Below are 17,963 nucleotides of genomic sequence, written 5' to 3' on the forward strand. Positions count from 1 at the left end.
GCGTGGAGACTGTGTCTCAAATTGATCAACGTGCTATTCTTGATAATTTGAAAAGGTTCAAGGACTATGAATCATGTATTGGAATGCTTAGACCTTAGATTGAAATTGAAGTGCATTGTTGTGCCATTTACATGAAGTCTCTTCTATGCCTACAACCTTATTTATTCTTGTGTGCCATACTCTCTTGAATTACAAACCTAATGTTGAAAATGGGAACAATGTGAAAAGTGAATTATGTTATGTGAAAATTGTGGCCCTAAGTGCCGGTAAGCTCATACATGTGTAACTGAAGATTGGAGTGGGATGAATAATAGAAAATGGTAATGCCTCGGTAAGGCAGCCTAGCCGATTGGGCCGTGATCGGACGCCATGACAAATACACATGGCGGTTATGCATTGATGATTGAAGCAGGAAAGTGTGAATAGAATATTGGTAACATCTCCGGGAGACGGCCTAGCTGATCGGGTCGAGATCGGACTCCGCTAAAGATAGCGGTGGTAATGTGAACGATGTGGAACATTATGAAATGCCCAACTACAGGCTATGGAAACATGATGTGAAGGTTGTGTAATTCTTTCATGTTGATAATGTTGTGATCGTTTATAACTTTGGAGTGATACTTGTGATTTCCTTATTTGTGTATGACAGTTCTTTCTAATTTGATGGTGTTTAGTTATACATAGTAGCACTATTCCATAGTACTAACGTCCCTTTTGCCGGGGGCGCTACATTTTTAAATGAATGTTGGTGGCTCCATAGAGGATAGTGCCGATCGTGTCTAGCAGAGCATCCTTTTCTCAAAATCTTGGTGAGCCTCTTCCTCCTTCAAGGGGTCATGTGGTACACTTTTTGTTATAGACATCCATTTTATGGTATAGCCGGGGTCTTGTTGTTGGCGTTGTTATCACTATCTTTTGTATCCTTAGAGACTCCGTAGATGTTTGTGCGGGTTATGTACGTGTATTGGATAGGTCAATGGACCATGTTGTAACCGTGTACTCTTGCTTTCTTTTAAACTATAACTGTATGGAATCTTGGACACTTAACTATGATTTAATGTTGTGATATACAATGAACTAAAATGTTGAATGTACTATCTTTCCTTGTCTAAATAAATGAAAGCATGGTTTCCCTATTCATATTGAGTTGGATGGGTAGTATTTGATGAGGCTTGCTCAGTTAGGTTCACTCGATTGAGCGCCGGTCGAGCCTCCCGAGATTGGGGCATGACAAACGTGGTATCAGAGCCTAAGGTTTTAAAGTATCCTAGGATATCTCGGAGCCGTATCTAGTAGAGTCCTTCTTATCAGTGTGTAGTCGACCACATCTATAAGTTGGAGGCTTCATGGGCATTTAGGAATAACACCCTTCTTTGATGTTCTGGATCGTGCGGTGAAACTGTCCCTCTCTAATTAGTGCAATGTTCTATCTTTCAGTAAATGGAACCTAAGAAGAACGCGAGAATTGGCCAAGCACGCAATGCCACCTCAGGAGTGGCTGATGATTCACTGCTTGATACTATGGATGAGGGTAGCCGCCCTGCTATCGCTCTGCCTAATTCTTCTACTCCAGAGCAGACTACCCCCAGTTCCCATACCCGTGGAGGGTACCACCATCCCTCCCGTTGATACTCTTGTCCCGCCTCCAGCTCCAGCTTCCGGTTCTGGTATTTCGGATGGGGATCTTAGGGGAGCTATTTAGATGTTGACCTAGCTAGTGGCCTTCCAGGCCCAGAGGTCGACTGTTTCCCCTAGTTCATCCAACCAGCAAGGGGATTCTACTAGTTCCAGAGTGAACAGATTTCTTTAGTTAGACTCTCTGGTGTTTATAGGTGCTAATCTAGAAGAGGAACCTCAGGAATTTATTGATGAGATGCACAAGACCCTCAAGGTTATGCGTGCAACTGAGACAGAAGGAGTAGAGTTGGCTGCCTACCGCTTGAAAGGGGTGGCCTATTCTTGGTTTGAGTTGTGGGAGGATTCCCGAGAGGAGGAGCGCCCTCCGGCGAGGTGGAGCGAGTTCGCTGATGCCTTTATTGACCATTTCCTGCCCACTGAGACAAGGGCAGCCCGTGCGGTAGAGTTTGAAAATTTGAGGCAAGGTAACAGAAGTGTGTGGGAGTACTACATGGAGTTTACTCGCTTGTCCATGTATGCCATTCATATTTTTCCCACAATGGAGGCCAAGGTGCGCCGGTTTGTTCAGAACCTTAATTCTTTGACCATTAATGAGGCTTCTATGGCTGCATTGACTTCCGCCATGAATTATGGGAAGATGGTAGCATTTGCTTAGGCCACAGAGAAGCGTAAATTAAATAATAGAACGGAGAGACATGGTAGAAGCAAGGCCCGGTCTACGGGCAATTTGGGAGAGTCACTAGGTGGGGGAAGTTCAGCTTTCAGGGGAGGATCATTAGGGCCTTCCCAGTCTATTGTATAGTTTTCAGCCAGTGCACCGCCATCAGGGTCCAGCCAGTAGCAGTGGAGTCATTTCAAGCCTGGACAGGACAGTAGGGGATCCCATCAGCGGGGTTGGTCAGGAGAGAGGTTCCAACAGCATCAGAGGTCCCCGTGCCCCAGGTGCGGGAAGATGCACTTAAGGACTTGCTATCTAGAGTTACCTATATGCTATGGATGTGGGATGAGGGGTCATATTCAAAGACATTGTCGTGCATCCCGCCAGGGAGCGGGTAGGGGCACAACTCAGTCATCCAGCCAGGTAGTTGCTACATCTTCAGCCCCCTCCCCAGCTCGATGTACCCCAGCACCCGCAGGGCGTGGTGCAGCTAGGGGTGGTGCACAGAGTTAGGAGGACCCAGCCGACTTTATGCTATGAGTGGTCGCCAGACTGCGGAGGCTTCTCCAGATGTTGTTGCAAGTATTCTGACTATCCGATCTCATGATGTGTATTCACTTATTGACCCTGGCTCCGCCTTGTCCTATTTAACCCCTTTTGTTGCTATAGGATTTGGGATAGAGACGGATCAGTTGCATTAGTCTTTTAGTGTCTTCCCTAGTTGGTGAGTCTATTACAGCTACTTGGGTTTATAGAGGATGTGTTGTTATGGTACGGGGTAGGGATACTGCGATCGATCTTATTGAGTTAGGGATGGTCGACTTTGATGTAATAATGGAAATGGATTGGCTTTATTCATGCTTTGCCAAACTTGATTGTCGGACAAGAACCATTAGGCTTGAATTTCCTAATGAGCCTATTATTGAATGGAAGGGAGATAATGTAGTACCTAGAGGTCGGTGTATTTCCTACCATAAGGCCGCGAAGATGATCAAGAAGGGGTGTATCTATCATCTAGTTTGGGTCACGGACAACAATGCTGAGGCGCTTAGCCTTGAGTCTGTACCAGTTGTGAATGAATTTTCGGACGTCTTTCCAGATGAACTCCCTTGGATTCCACTGGATAGGGAAATTGATTTTCGGATCGATGTGATACCAGGAACACAACCTATATCAATTCCACCTTACAAAATGGCACCGGCAGAATTTAAAGATCTAATGGAATAATTGAAGGATTTGCTAGAGAAGGGTTTCATCCGGCCGAGTGTGTCGCCATGGGCCGCACCGTTCTTGTTTGTAGGAAAGAAAGATGGATCGCTGCGGATGTGTATTAACTACCGGTAACTCAACAAGGTCACAATAAAAAATAAATATCCTCTGCCAAGAATAGATGACTTATTCGGTCAATTGCAAGGTGCTACATGTTTCTCAAAGATTGACTTGCGGTCCGGGTACATCAATTGAAGATAAGGGAGTAGAATATTCCAAAAACAACCTTCAGAACTAGGTATGGGCACTTTGAATTTATGGTAATGTCTTTTGGTCTAACAAATGCCCTGGCAACATTCATGGATCTTATGAATCGAGTCTTCAAGCTCTTTCTAGATTCCTTTGTGATAGTGTTTATTAATGATATCCTTGTGTATTCCCGAAGTCGGGAGGACCATGCTGTCTATCTCAGGGTAGTTTTGCAGACTCTTCAGCAACATCAATTGTATGCAAAATCGAAATGTGAATTGTGGCTTGAATCTGTCGTGTTCTTGGGCCATGTCATTTCCGAGTAAGTAATTCGGGTTGATCCTCAAAAGATTGCAGCAATGAAGAATTGGCCTGGACCTATCACTCCAATTGAGATTCGTAGTTTCTTAGGCTTGGCTGGGTACTACAGGAGGTTTGTGGAGGGGTTTTCTACTCTTACCTCTCTATTGACTAAATTGACGTATAAAGAAGTTAAATTCTAGTGGTCCAATGCTTGTGAAAAGAGTTTCCAAGAATTGAAGTCAAAATTGACAACAGCACCAGTGTTAGCCCTGCCAGAGGGTACAGAGGGGTTTGTAGTGTATTTTGATGCTTTGAGAGTCGGGCTTGGGTGTGTGTTAATGCAACACGGCAAGGTGATAGCCTATGCTTCTAGGCTTTAGAAGAACTATCCAAGCCATGGCTTAGAGCTGGAAGCAGTGGCCTTTGCACTAAATATTTGGCGACATTATTTGTATGGGGTCCATGTGGATGTATTTACGGATCATAAGAGCCTTCAATATATTTTCAAGTAGAAAGAGTTGAATCTACGACAAAGAATATGGCTAGAGTTACTCAAGGACTATGACATTGATATTCTCTATCACCCAGGAAAGGCTAATGTTGTGGTAGATACACTTAGTCGAAAATCCACGGGAAGTTTAGCTCATTTGGAGGCCCATCAGAGGCTGTTGGCCAGGGAGGTTCACCAGTTGGCTAGTTTGGGAGTTCGCCTTGCGAACTCTAATGAAGGAGGGGTAATTGTGCAGAATAGGGATGAATCAATGCTTGTGGCATAGGTGAAAGAGAAGCAATTTATGGATCCGTTGTTAGCACAACTGAAAGAGGTGATTCTCAAACATAGAACCATAGCTTTTTCCTTTGGCATGAATGATGGTACCCTACGGTACAAAGACCGCCTATGCATTCCTGATGTCGACGTTCTTCGGGAAAGGATCATGGCAAAAGCTCACACTTCCAGGTATTCCGTGCACCAAGGTTCCACGAAAATGTATCATGATCTCAAGGAAATTTATTGGTGGAATAACATGAAGATAGATGTGGCGGACTTTGTGGAAAAATGTCCGAATTGTCAGCAAGTAAAGGCCGAACACCATAGGTCCGATAGATTGGCTCAAAGCATAGATATTCCAATGTGGAAATGGGCGATGATGAACATGGACTTTGTGGTAGGGTTACCACGCACTCCGCGCAAGTTCGACTCAATTTGGGTGATTTTGATCGACTCGCAAAGTCTGCGCACTTCCTGCCAGCCAAATCTACTGACACAGCGGAACAGTCTGCTCAGTTTTATATCAAAAAAATAGTCAGGTTACATGGCACTTCGGTCTCAATCATTTCAGATGGAGGGGCACAGTTCACAACCAACTTTTGGAGGAGGTTTCAACATGGTTTGGGTATGCAGGTAAATCTTAGTACAACTTTTCATCCACAAACCGATGGTCAAGTAGAGCGGACTATTAAGACGCTTGAAGACATGTTGCGCTCTTGTAATCTTGATTTCAATGGTAATTGGGATGACCATTTGCCAACTTGCTTACAATAACAGCTTCCACGATAGTATCCAGATGGAACCATTCGAAGCACTGTATGGTAGGCGATGTAGGTTTTCCATTGTGTGGTTCGAGGTTGGAGAAGCAAAATTGATAGGGCCGAACCTCATGCATCAGGCCATGGAGAAAGTCAAGCTTATTAAGGAGAGATTGAAAACTGCTCAGAGTCACCAAAAATCCTATTCGGATGTGCGTCGTAGAGATTTAGAGTTCAAAGAGGATGACTGGGTATTTCTGAAGGTTTCCCCTGTGAAGGGCATCATGCTATTTGGAAAGAAGGGGAAATTGAGTCTGAGGTATGTATGACCATATATAATCACTCAGAGGATTGGTCAGGTGGCATATAAGCTCTAGATGCCACCCAAAATGTCATTAGTACACCTGGTCTTTCACGTGTCCGTGTTGAGGAAGGTAGTGGGAGATCCGTCCACTATTGTGCCAGTTTAAACTATGGAGGCAAATGAAGAACTGTCATATGAAGAAGTCCCAGTTTCCATTCTTGATATGCAGGTTCGGTAATTGAGAAAGAAGGAAATTGTATCCGTGAATGAATTATGACAGAACCAGCAAGTTGAGGAAGCCACTTGGGAAGCCGTGGATGAAATGAAAAGGAAGTATCCACATTTGTTTGAATAGTCATGTAATAGCTTTTATGCATTTAGCTCTTATGAACTCTTATCTTTAGACTTGATCTATGTAAAACTATCCCCTTTTTGGTAAAATGTTGCCTATACGGCCATGGTTGATGATTGTACAAGTTGTGTTACATTTATGAAATATGGTTATTATATTAGGATATGTTTTGGGGCTCTTTGACAGGTGGATAACGCCTAGATACAAAGGAAACTCTGGCAAAATTTTCAAAAATTCAGGAAGTTTACAAATTTGGAGACTAATAGTATGTAAGCAGTAGGTTGCTTAGAGATTGCTAATAAGCGAACCTTGATCCTCATTTGAGGACAAATGATCTTGAGTGGGGGAGGATGTGAGGCCCCGTGAAAAATTTCCACCCTAAACCCAAAAGCTCGTAGTGGGAAATAGGATCATGTGTTAGAGATGCATAAAATTCTTCATCGCTCGCAAGCTTGCCGCGGTTCGGACCTTTTTGAACTGATCTATACTATAAAAATTCAAGAAATAATGTTTCCCAGAAAATGATATTCTGCGATCGAGAATGCGGACCGCATAATCGCCGCAAAGTAAGTCAGTGTGTTGGTCAAATTTGAGCTTAAATATGCGGTTCATTATGCGATCGCATAACCGATATGCGGACCGCATAGTCATTTCATAATTTACTTGGGATTTTGTAAGGAGCAGTTCTGCGGTGCATTATGCAACCTCAGAACGGGTATGCGGACCACATTTCTGCCGCATATCCTGACAGAATGTTCAGATTTTGGGAACACTTTTGCGGTCCTTTATGCGGGCCGAATTTACACTTTGTGATCGTAGACCTGACTCGGGGCTCCAATTTTGTAAGTTTTAAACCCGACCCCTTATCGATATATTCGGTGTTATAACTCATTTTGAGCATATTTCCTGATGCTTTTAGAGAGAGAGAGAGGTGCTAGAGAGGGAAGTGCTTCCCATCAAATTACTCCATGAAACCTTGCCAAATCTTTGAAGATAATCAAGTGAGGGCACTTAAATCTTCATCCCAAGAGGTAAGATTTTATTACCTCAGCTCTTGTTCCTATACTTAGCAATAAGGGATCACTAGTGAAGTAATTCATGGGCATAAGAATGAATTTCTTGCATGCATATCACACCATAGAATATTGGGAGGTAGTGAACTAAAAAAAAGCAAGAAGGGTATAAAATAACAGAAATTTCTCTCAAATGGGCATAAGATCACAATGTACCTTTAGTCTTTGATAGTATGCACAAAACAAGCTAGAATCTCAATCTCGTCTTTAATTCTCGGTTTAATTTGTAATTCTTACACAATAGATCGAAATGCTAAAAGTTCCGGAATTTTGTAAGGAATAAGGAAAGCTTTATTGAGGTATGTATGGCTAAAACCCTGTCTTTTAGAAATTGAGCTTCATCGTTGGTTGTGTGAGTACGGTAAGATTAAATTGAAATTTCGTACTGATTGCTATTTCACTAGACTTGGTGTTGCAACCTTATATGCATGGAGACTGTCTTTCAAATTGATCAACGTGCTATTCTTGATAATTTGAAAAGGTGCAAGGACTATGAATCATGTATCAAAATGCTTAGATCTTAGATTGAAATTGAAGTGCGTTGTTGTGCCATTTACATGAAGTCTCCTACAAACTTATTTGCTCTTATGTGCCATACTCTCTTGAATTACAAACCTAATGTTAAAAATGGGAATAATGTGAAAAGTGAATTTTGGAATGTGAAAATTGTGGCCCTAAGTGCCGGTAAGCTAATACATGTGTAACCAAAGATTGGAGTGGGATGAATAATGGAAAATGGTAACGCCCCGGTAAGTCAGCCTAGCCGTTCGGGCCGTGATCGGATGCCATGACATATACATATGGCGGTTATGCATTGATGATTTAAATTGGAAAGTGTGTATAGAATATTGGTAATGTCTCCGGGACATCGGACTCCGCTCAAGATAGCGGTGGTAATGTGAACAATGTAGAACAATATGAATTGCTCAACTAAAGGCTATGGAAACATGATGTGAAGGCTGTGTAATTCTTTCATGCTGATAATGTTGTGATCATTTAAAGATTAGGAGTGATACATGTGATTTATTTATTTGTGTATGAATGTTCTTCCTAATTTAATGGTGTTTAGTTATCATACTAGTACTATTCCATGGTACTAACATTCCTTTTGCCGGGGGCGCTACATTTTTAAATGAATGTAGGTGGCTCCATAGCAGATAGTGCCAATCATGTGTAGCAGAGCATCCTTTTCTCAAAATCGTGGTGATCCCCTTCTTCCTTCTAGGGGTCATGTGGTACACCTTTTGTTATAGACATCCATTTTGAGGTATAGACGGGGCCTTGTTTTCGGTGTTGTTATCACTATCTTTTGTATCCTTAGAGGCTTCGTAGACGTTTGTGTGGGTTATCTAAGGGTGTTTGATAGGTCAATTAACCATGTTGTAACCTTGTACTCTCTCTTTCTTTTAAACTATAACCGTATGGAATCTTGGACAATTAACTACGATTTAATGTTGTGATATAAAATGAACTAAAATGATGAATGTACTATCTTTCCTTGTCAAAATAAATGAAAGAATGGTTTCCCTATTCATATTGAGTTGGATGGGTAGTGTTTGGTGAGGATTGCTCAGTTGGGTTCACTCGATTGAGCGCCTGTCGCGCCTCCCGAGGTTTGGGCGTGACAAGGACCCTCGAAGAGGATACTGAAGTAGCTTCAAATTGTGCAACTGGATTTGATGCAGTTTCCACTGGGGGGACCACTGCCATTGATCTTGAGGGGTCGGGGCTTGGAGCCTTTTAGGAACATGGGTTGCCACCTGGAGAAGTCGGCGACCTGAACGATTGGCTTTCGTGCTTCCTGCTCTTGTCAGGGGAACTGCGGGATGTTCAAGGGATGATCGGCACCACAGCGGGGAATCCTATCCAAGGGGGAGGCTCTATTGCCAACATCTTTGATGGTGTTAGTGATAGTGCCGATCTTGATATTACCGGTGCCGTCAAAGTGGCGGAGAAGTTCATGCAACAGGGGATAGCCATTTCCCGGGAATTTCTTTCATCCTCGGCTGTCATTCTTTGTCTTTCTAACTTTTCTGTTATGCCGTAGTGCAAGGAGATGTACGATCGTGCCATCCTTCAGCTCTGTGAGGAGCTTTCTTATCATGAAAAGTAGTGTAAGGAAGTTACATCAAAGCTGCGGGATTCGGAGGCTCGTTCTGTCCATGGAGGGAAAGAACTGGGAGAACATCGGGCCGCTTTGGAAATGACTCTCCGGGAGAAGGCCAATCTTGTTGCTCAAGTACTTTGCCTTGCTCGTGCCTGACTTTTATTCTGTATTCCCATATATATCAGCTTACCTTTCTTACTTAGGTCGAGCAAAGTGGATCACAAATTAATCAACTGAATGCGGAGATCTCCAGGCTGAGGGAGCAAAATGAAATAGTGCCTGTGGAGTTGGCGACACCCCGGGATCTTCTCAAGGGTGCTCGCAGAGAGGTTGCTACTTTGACCGCGGCTAAATCCAAGGTCAAACAAAACATTGTCACTTATCAGGAGGATGTGGCCACGACGTACAGAATAGCTCGTGACATATTAATAGCAGCTGGGCAGAAACTAACTCGATATATTAAGCATGCTAAGGCGGAGGCGAGGAGAGAGACCCTGGAGGAAATCGAAGCCAAAGGTATCGACCTGTCAGCTGATCTCAAGGCATCCCGTGAAGTGGAGGAAGAACTGGCGCTTTTAGTTGCCCCTGATGAGGGCGAAGATAATAGCGATGAGGTGTAATCTCCGAGTCATTTTGTATCCTCTCTTTTTCCCCTTGTATGCGGCCCCGGGGGAATGGGTTGTGTAAATATGTTTTTGTTTGATAATGTAAAAAGGGGTTTTCATTCTATTAGCCCTTTTCTTCCCCTCTTTTTTGAGTCTCCTTGCCCCTATGCTTTCGTGTTTTAGCTCTTTCCTCTCGGCGTCGGCCCTTCAGAGCCTACTCTCAGATCAACCGAGGCCCTGAAATTGGCCATGTCCCAGGGTCAAATTGACAACTTCTCTCGGACTATGCTCGTGACGTCGGTGGGCTCCCCAAGATCCCACAGTTTTATGAGTTAAGTAAGGTACGTCTGCCAGTACGCTTCCCTAAGAGAGGGTGACGTCAACACGGCCAGAATTAATTGGCCCTCTTGGGTAGGCAGGCAGTTGTTGCTTTGCCCCTATATATTTGTTCATACATCTCCCAAGTGGCAAGTTTGCTGTTTTGAAAAAGCTGTCTCTTTTGCAGTGCTTGGCGCTTTGTGCTAGTCCTTCCGATTCCCTATTTCAGAAAATTTTGCTCAAATCCTTATTTTTTTCCCCAACTTTGCCATAGCCATGGCTGCTACATTGACGTCCGATCATCATGTGGAGGGGAGTCCCTCCTACGTTCTGCATTCGGTTGGCACCAGCGGCTCGCCTCCAATGTCAGGTGAGCGAGACTCGGGATGCCCTGCCTCGAGTAAAGCTATCACGCCGGGGAAACCTCCTAATGTTCCGGGTCATCAGGAGCATGTGTCGAGGATCATTTCATCATTGTGGGAGAAAAACCTCGAGATGATCAGAAAAGATTGCCGATAGGGGGAAGGTGTGAGTTTGCAAGTACCTTCCCCAGAGGAGAGCGTTATGACATAGGTTGAGGGATTTTTGAGCGTATACACTCATGTTTTTGCGTCGGGTTCCCCCCACTGGGTCGTGCTCGATTTCTATCGGAGATATCAAGTAACACTAGCGTAGGTTCATCCTATTTTTTAGATAATATTGCAGGCTATGAGATATTTGCCGACAAGGCCGGGATAGAGTTTACCCTCATCCATCTCGTGAGGTTGTATCAGCCATTACACTATCGGAGCCTGATTGCTCTTCAACGTCAATTCACCCGAGCTCCTGATGTTGCCAGTGGGGAGGTCGAGGATCGGGAATGGATGAATCAGTTCATTCAGATCCGAACGACCGACATCATTCCTGGAGAATTTTTGCCATTTCCTGAGAAATGGAACTTGACACGTAAGTGTCTCATATGAACAGACTTTGTTTCAACCGGAGGCTAACTCTGTAATGATATATTTTTGTTCTTTATTTGTAGCAACTCATTGGTTGCCTAGCGAGGTTAGTAATTTAGCTGAGTGATCTCGTAAGTTAGCAGCTTGCTTAATTTATGACAGGTGCCGGTGGCGAGATCTGTCCAAAGAGAGATGGGAGGTGAAGCATCATGGTAGGTACCCGACGCTCTACATCCTAAAAAATGCCGCTTTTATTTCCGGTTTATTTGATTTAGTTGTCACAGGTGCCGGGGGTTGTTTCGAAGTGAGGTCGTGTCCCCCGGAGGAGAAGGAGAGATTGTTGGCCTCAAGATCAAGGGGTGCCTTTACAAAACCATTGTCCCCCCCTCCTCAAGAAATTCATACACAAAAATGAAAGGAAGACAACGTGGGTCTATTCTTCTCCATCACTGCTCTCTGGATTTATCTCCAAGACTCGGGCTTCCTTAATCTCAGCTGAGAGATCGGCTACTTTAGCACTAGTTTCCTCGAGAGCCTGCCTTATTGACTTTGAATGTGCGTAAGCAATGGCTCGAGTCAGATTCTACTCGGCCTTCTCTGATATCTCTCGGGCTCGGTCATTCGTAGTAACAGTATCTTTCATGTATGAAGACGCATCTTCTTCGGCCTTAGACTTGGCCACAGATAGTGTAGCAGCCTCCTTGTGAGCACTTCGGAGAAGACCCTGGATTGATGTCGACTCCATTCTCAAGACGTCTCTCTCCATGATCATGACCCCATTTTGATCCTCCAGCTTGAGGATCTTTGCATCCTTGGCTGCAGCCTCTTCTAGAAGTCGCCCCACTAGGGCATCTTTTAGCCCAATCTGCAAAGACAAAACAAGTCGGTAAGCGTCAAGTTATAAGACAAAAAGACGAGTTCATGTATACTGTGATACCTACTCGGCAAGGTTGGCCCTTTCATTGCGCACTCCCTCCAAATTCGCCCGAAGCCCGTTCAACTCCTACCCCTTATGGGCTGAGGAGGCCTTCGACTCCATTAGTCTTAGGTGAGCTTCTCGATATCATTCCCACAACACGAAAGTTCATCTCGAACCCTAGAAAAGGCATGGTGATACATTTTCTTGGTCTGCAACAAGGCAAGGAAGTTAGAAAAACAAAAGAAAAAAATTTGAAGCGCTAAAAATATGCCAGAGAATATCAAATGCTGTTGAAGACTTTCAGCCTCCTCGAGGGTGATGCGAGCATCAAGGTCAATGTCCTCATCGACACCGTCAAGGAGGCTTTAGAGCACATCTTCCCCTCTATGGGAAGCCCCCATATCGGCGGTAGCCGGGTACTGTGCATCCCAAAACTCCCCCGGTGTGTACGAATGGCCCAATTTAAACCAACCCAGGGCATTAATTTTTCTAAGGGTCTCATCTTGCTCTCGGGAAGCTTCGGGTTCAGGCCATCTAGATTCACCAACAGCGGGGTCATTGGCGCGGACTATACCATGTCCGACTTGGAACTTGGGGACTATGCCCGCACCCTCCTCGAGGGTCTCCTCGGCACGGATTTGGTCAATATCGACCACCACCGATTCGGTGTCATTCCGCCCAACAACTTGCATTACTTCTACACCTCATCTCATCCTTTGTACCAAAGGGCCTTCATCATCATCATCATCATCACCCTCATCCTCGGCATGGGGACTTGCAACAACAACCTATGTTGAGACTTTTGCATAAGCCCGAGGCTTTTGAACTTTACGTTTCTTTGATTTGGGAGATGTAGCCGATGCTTCTTTCTTCCTCTTCTTGCCCTTATCGGACTTCAAGGTCCCTTACTCACCATCAGGAGGCGGTCTCATCAACACTCTATTCCCGAGGCCTTCACAAGCGTGATACTTCAAACTTACAACCATAAAAGATACTCATAAGGAAACATGGTGAAGATAGCAATAAAGAGCATACCGTGGTTCTTGTACTACCACCGCTTTTTAGCTAAGTCGCACCAAGAATGATCGAGATAAGGGAACGTAGAATCCAACTGTCTGATCCATCTCGACTGTTTCTGAACCACGCCAGGGTACCAAATGTTGGCTGCATATTAAAAACAAGATTATTTTTTCATAAGGGGATGAAAAGGCAATAAATATATTTTGAGGTAGGGGCACTTACGGTTCATATTCCACTCCTCCGAGAATTGCATCTTATTAGTCGAGATAATGTCCGAGGTCCTCACTCAGACAAACCGGCTCATCCACCCCTGATCCTTGTCCTCATCGATGCTCAAAAAATAATGGCCTTACGGATCGAGGATGAAGCTTTATCAAACCACGAAAGAGACAAGGGATGTATAATCGGACCAAGTGATTGAGGATGAAGGTTATACCCTCGACCTAGTTGGAAAAGTACTGAAGCATATGAACGATCCTCCAGAAAGAAGGATAGATCTGATGTGAAAATTGCGGCCCTAAGTGCCAATAAATTAGCAGGATATATGTGAAATAAAAATTCAAATGAGATGATTAATGAGAAAGGAACAACGCGTAGGTAAGGAGACATAGATGATCGGGCCGTGATCGGACACCATGCCGCACACATGGTGGTAATTTGCTAATATTGAATTCTGCAAAAGGGAAATGAGACGGTGATTAAGGTATATGTCTCAAATGAGGCAACCTAGCCGATCGGGTCATGATTGGACTCCGCTCAAAATAGCGATGGTATTGAGAACAATGATGAACTTTTCAAATGCCCCAAACTAAAGTTATGGAAGTGATGTGAAAGTTGTATCATACTTTATTTGATGATGTGGTGTTCGGTTAAAGCTTTGATTATCTCTTGTGATTTCCTTGAATTCTTGTATGATAGTTCTTTCTAATAAGATGGTGTTTAGTTATACATACTAGTATTATTCCATGGTACTAACATCCTTTTTTCCGGGGGTGCTATATTTTTAAATGAATGTAGGTGGCTCCATAGCGGATAGTGCCAATTGCGCGTAGTGGAGTATCCTCCTCTCATAGTCTTGATGAGCCCCGTTTTCCTTCAAGGGATTATGTTGCACATATTTTGTTGTAGATTTCCACTTTTGAGGTATAGCCATTGCCTTGTTGACCACATTGTCATACTTGTCTTTTGTATCTTTAGCGGCTCCGTAGACGTTTGTGTGGGTTATGTACGGGTGTTGGATGGGTCTATTAACTAGGCTATAATCTTAAACTCTTGTTTCTCTAATCATAACTGTATGGAATCTTGGAAACTTAACTACGGTTTATGGTTGTGATATAAATGATCTAACATTGTTGAATGTACAATCTTTCCTATTGTCAAAATAAACGAAAGCATGGTTTCCTTAATCATATTGAGTTGGGTAGAAAGTGTTTGATAATGCTTGCTCAGTTGGGTTCACTTTATTGAGCGTCGGTCGCGCCTCCCGAGGTTGGGGCGGGACAAACTTGGTATCAGAGCCTAAGGTTTTAAAGTGTCCGAGGATGTCTCGGAGCCGTGCCTAGTAGAGTCCTTCTTATCGGTGTGTAGTCGACCATATCTATAAGTTGGAGGCTACTTGGGCATTTAGGAATAACACCCTACTTTTATATTATGGATCGTGCGGCAAAACTTGTTATGAAACTATTCCCCCTACAACTAGTGCATTATTTTATCTTTCAGTTAATGGCACCTAAGAAGAAAGCGAGAATTGGCCAAGAAGCCAATGCCACCTTAGGAGTGGCTGATGATTCACTAATTGACACTACGGGGGAGGGTAGTCGCCCTGCTATCACCCTGCCTGGTTCTTCTATTCTAGAGCAGACTATCCCAGTTCCTACACCTGCGGAGGGTACCACTATCCCTCCCATTAATACACATGTTTCGCCTCCAACCCCAGGTTTCGGTTCTGGTATTTGTGATGGGGATCTGAGGGGAGCTATTCAGATGTTGACCCAGCTAGTGGCCTCTCAAGCCCAAAGGTCCAATGTTGCACCCCGTTCATCTATCCAGCAATGGGATTCCACCAGTTCTAGGGTGAATAAATTTCTCCAGTTAGACCCTCCAGTGTTTATGGGTGCCAATCCAGAAGAAGACCCTCAGGATTTTATTTATGGGATGCACAAGACCTTCAGGGTTATGCGTGCAACTGAGACAGAGGGAGTAAAGTTTGCTGCCTACCGTCTAAAAGGGGAGGCCTATTCGTGGTTTGAGTTATGGGATGATTCCCGTGAGGAGGGGAGCCCTCCGGCGAGGTGGAGTTAGCCGATGCGTTTATAGATCATTTCATGCCTGCTGGGACAAGGGCAACCCAGGCAGCAGATTTTGAGAATCTGAATCAAGGTAGTAGAAGTGTGTGGGAGTACCATATGGAGTTTGCTCGCCTGTCCAAGTATGCCATTTATATGTTGCCCACAATGGAGGCTAGGGTGCGCCGGTTTGTTCAGGGCCTTAATCCTTCGACTATTAATGAGGCTTTTATGGCTGCATTAAACTCTGACATGAATTATGGGAAGATGGTAGCATTTGCTCAGGCCACTGAGAACCGTAAACTGAATAATAGAATGGAGAGAGAGGGTTCCAGTAAGGACCAGTCTATGGGCAACATGGGAGAGTCACTAGGTGGGGGAAGATCAGCTTTCCAAGGAGGATCATTAGGGCCGTCCCTGTCTGATACACAGTCTTCAGCCATTGAACTGCCACTAGGGCCCAGCCAGCAGCAGCAGTGGAGTCGTTTCAGGCCCGGTAAGGGCAACAGGGGATCCCACCAGCAGGGTTGGTCAGGAGAGAGATCCCAGTAGTAGCAGAGGTCTCTGATCCCTAGGTGCGGGAAAATACACTCAGGTATTTGCTATTTGGAGTTACCCGTATGCTATAGATGTAGGATGAGGGGTCATATGCAGAGGCACTATCGTGTATCTCGCCAGGGAGTGGGTAGGCGCACAGCACAGCCCGCCAGCCCAGCAGCTGCTACATCTTCAGCCCCCTCTCCAGCTCGAGGTACCCCAGCTCCCGCAGGCCGTGGTGCAACTAGGGGTGGTGCGTAGAGTTCAGGAGAACCTAGCCGGTTCTATGCTATGCGTGGTCGCCAGACCGTAGAGGCTTCTCCAGATGTTTTTATATCTATTCGCACTGTCCAATATCATGATGTGTATGAACTTAGTGGCCCTGGTTCCACCTTGTCCTATGTTACCCCTTTTGTTGCTATGGAATTTGGGATAGAACCGGATTAGCTTCATGATCCATTTTCAGTGTCTAGTCCGGTTAGTAAGTCAATTACGACCGCTCGAGTCTATAGAGGTTGTGTTGTCACGGTGTGTGGTAGGGATACCATGGTCGATCTTGTTAAATTAGGGATGGTTGATTTCGATGTAATAATGGGAATGGATTGGCTTTATTCATGCTTTGCCATGCTTGATTGTCAGACTAGAACTATGAGGCTTGAATTGCCTAATGAGCCCGTTGTTGAATGGAAGGGAGATAATGTATTACCTAAAGGTCAATTTATTATATACCTTAACGTCGCGAAGATGATGAAAAGGGGTGTATCTATTATTTAGTTCGGGTTACGGACACCAATGCCGAGGTGCCTAGCCGTGGGTCCGTACTAGTTGTGAATGAATTTCCGGATGTCTTTCCAGATGAGCTCCCTGGGATCCCACCAGATAGATCGATTTTGGGATCGATGTGATGCCAAGCACACAGCCTATATCAATTCCACCTTACAGAATGACACCGGCAGAATTGAAAGAGCTAAAGGAACAATTGAAGGATTTACTAGAATAGGGTTTCATCTGACCAAGTGTGTCATCGTGGGGCACACCGGTCTTGTATGTAAGGAAGAAAGATGGGTCTCTACGGATGTGTGTGGACTACCGGCAACTCAACAAGGTCATAATCAAGAATAAATATCCTTTACCAAGAATAGATGACTTGTTTGATTAATTGGAAGGTGCTACGTGTTCCATAAAAATTGACTTGCGGTCCGAGTATCATCAATTGAAGATAAGTGAGCAGAATATTACAAAAAAATAGCTTTTAGGACTCGGTATAGGCACTTTGAATTTCTGGTGATGTCTTTGGGCTAACAAATGCCCCGGCAGCTTTCATGGATCTTATGAATCGAGTCTTCAAGACTTTTCTAGACTCTTTTGTGATAGTGTTCATTGACGATATTCTTGTGTATTCCCAAAGTCAGGAGGACCATGCTGACCATCTCAGGGCAGTTCTACAGACTCTTCAGCAACATCAATTGTATGCAAAATTTTAAAAATGTGAATTTTGGCTTGAATCTGTCGCGTTCTTGGGTCATGTCATCTATAGGGAAGGAATTATGGTTGATCCTTAAAACATTGCAGCAGTGAAGAATTAGCCTAGACCTACCACTCAAACAGAGATTTGCAGTTTCTTAGGTTTGGCTGGGTATTATTGGAGATTTGTGGAGGGGTTTTCTACTCTTGCCTCTCCATTGACTAAATTGACACAAAAAGCAGTTAAATTCCAATGGTCTGATGCTTCTGAAAGGAGTTTCGAAGAATTGAAATCAAGATTAACTACAACACCGGTATTAGCCCTGCTAGAGGGTACAAAGGGATTTGTGGCGTATTGTTATTCTTCAAGGATGGGGCTTGGGTGTGTGTTAATACAACACGGAAAGGTTATAGCCTACGCTTCTAGGCAACTCAAGAATCATGAAAAGAACTA

The sequence above is a fragment of the Nicotiana tabacum genome, chromosome 1 (genome assembly GCF_000715075.1).
Source record: "Nicotiana tabacum cultivar K326 chromosome 1, ASM71507v2, whole genome shotgun sequence".
Lineage (NCBI taxonomy): Eukaryota > Viridiplantae > Streptophyta > Magnoliopsida > Solanales > Solanaceae > Nicotiana > Nicotiana tabacum.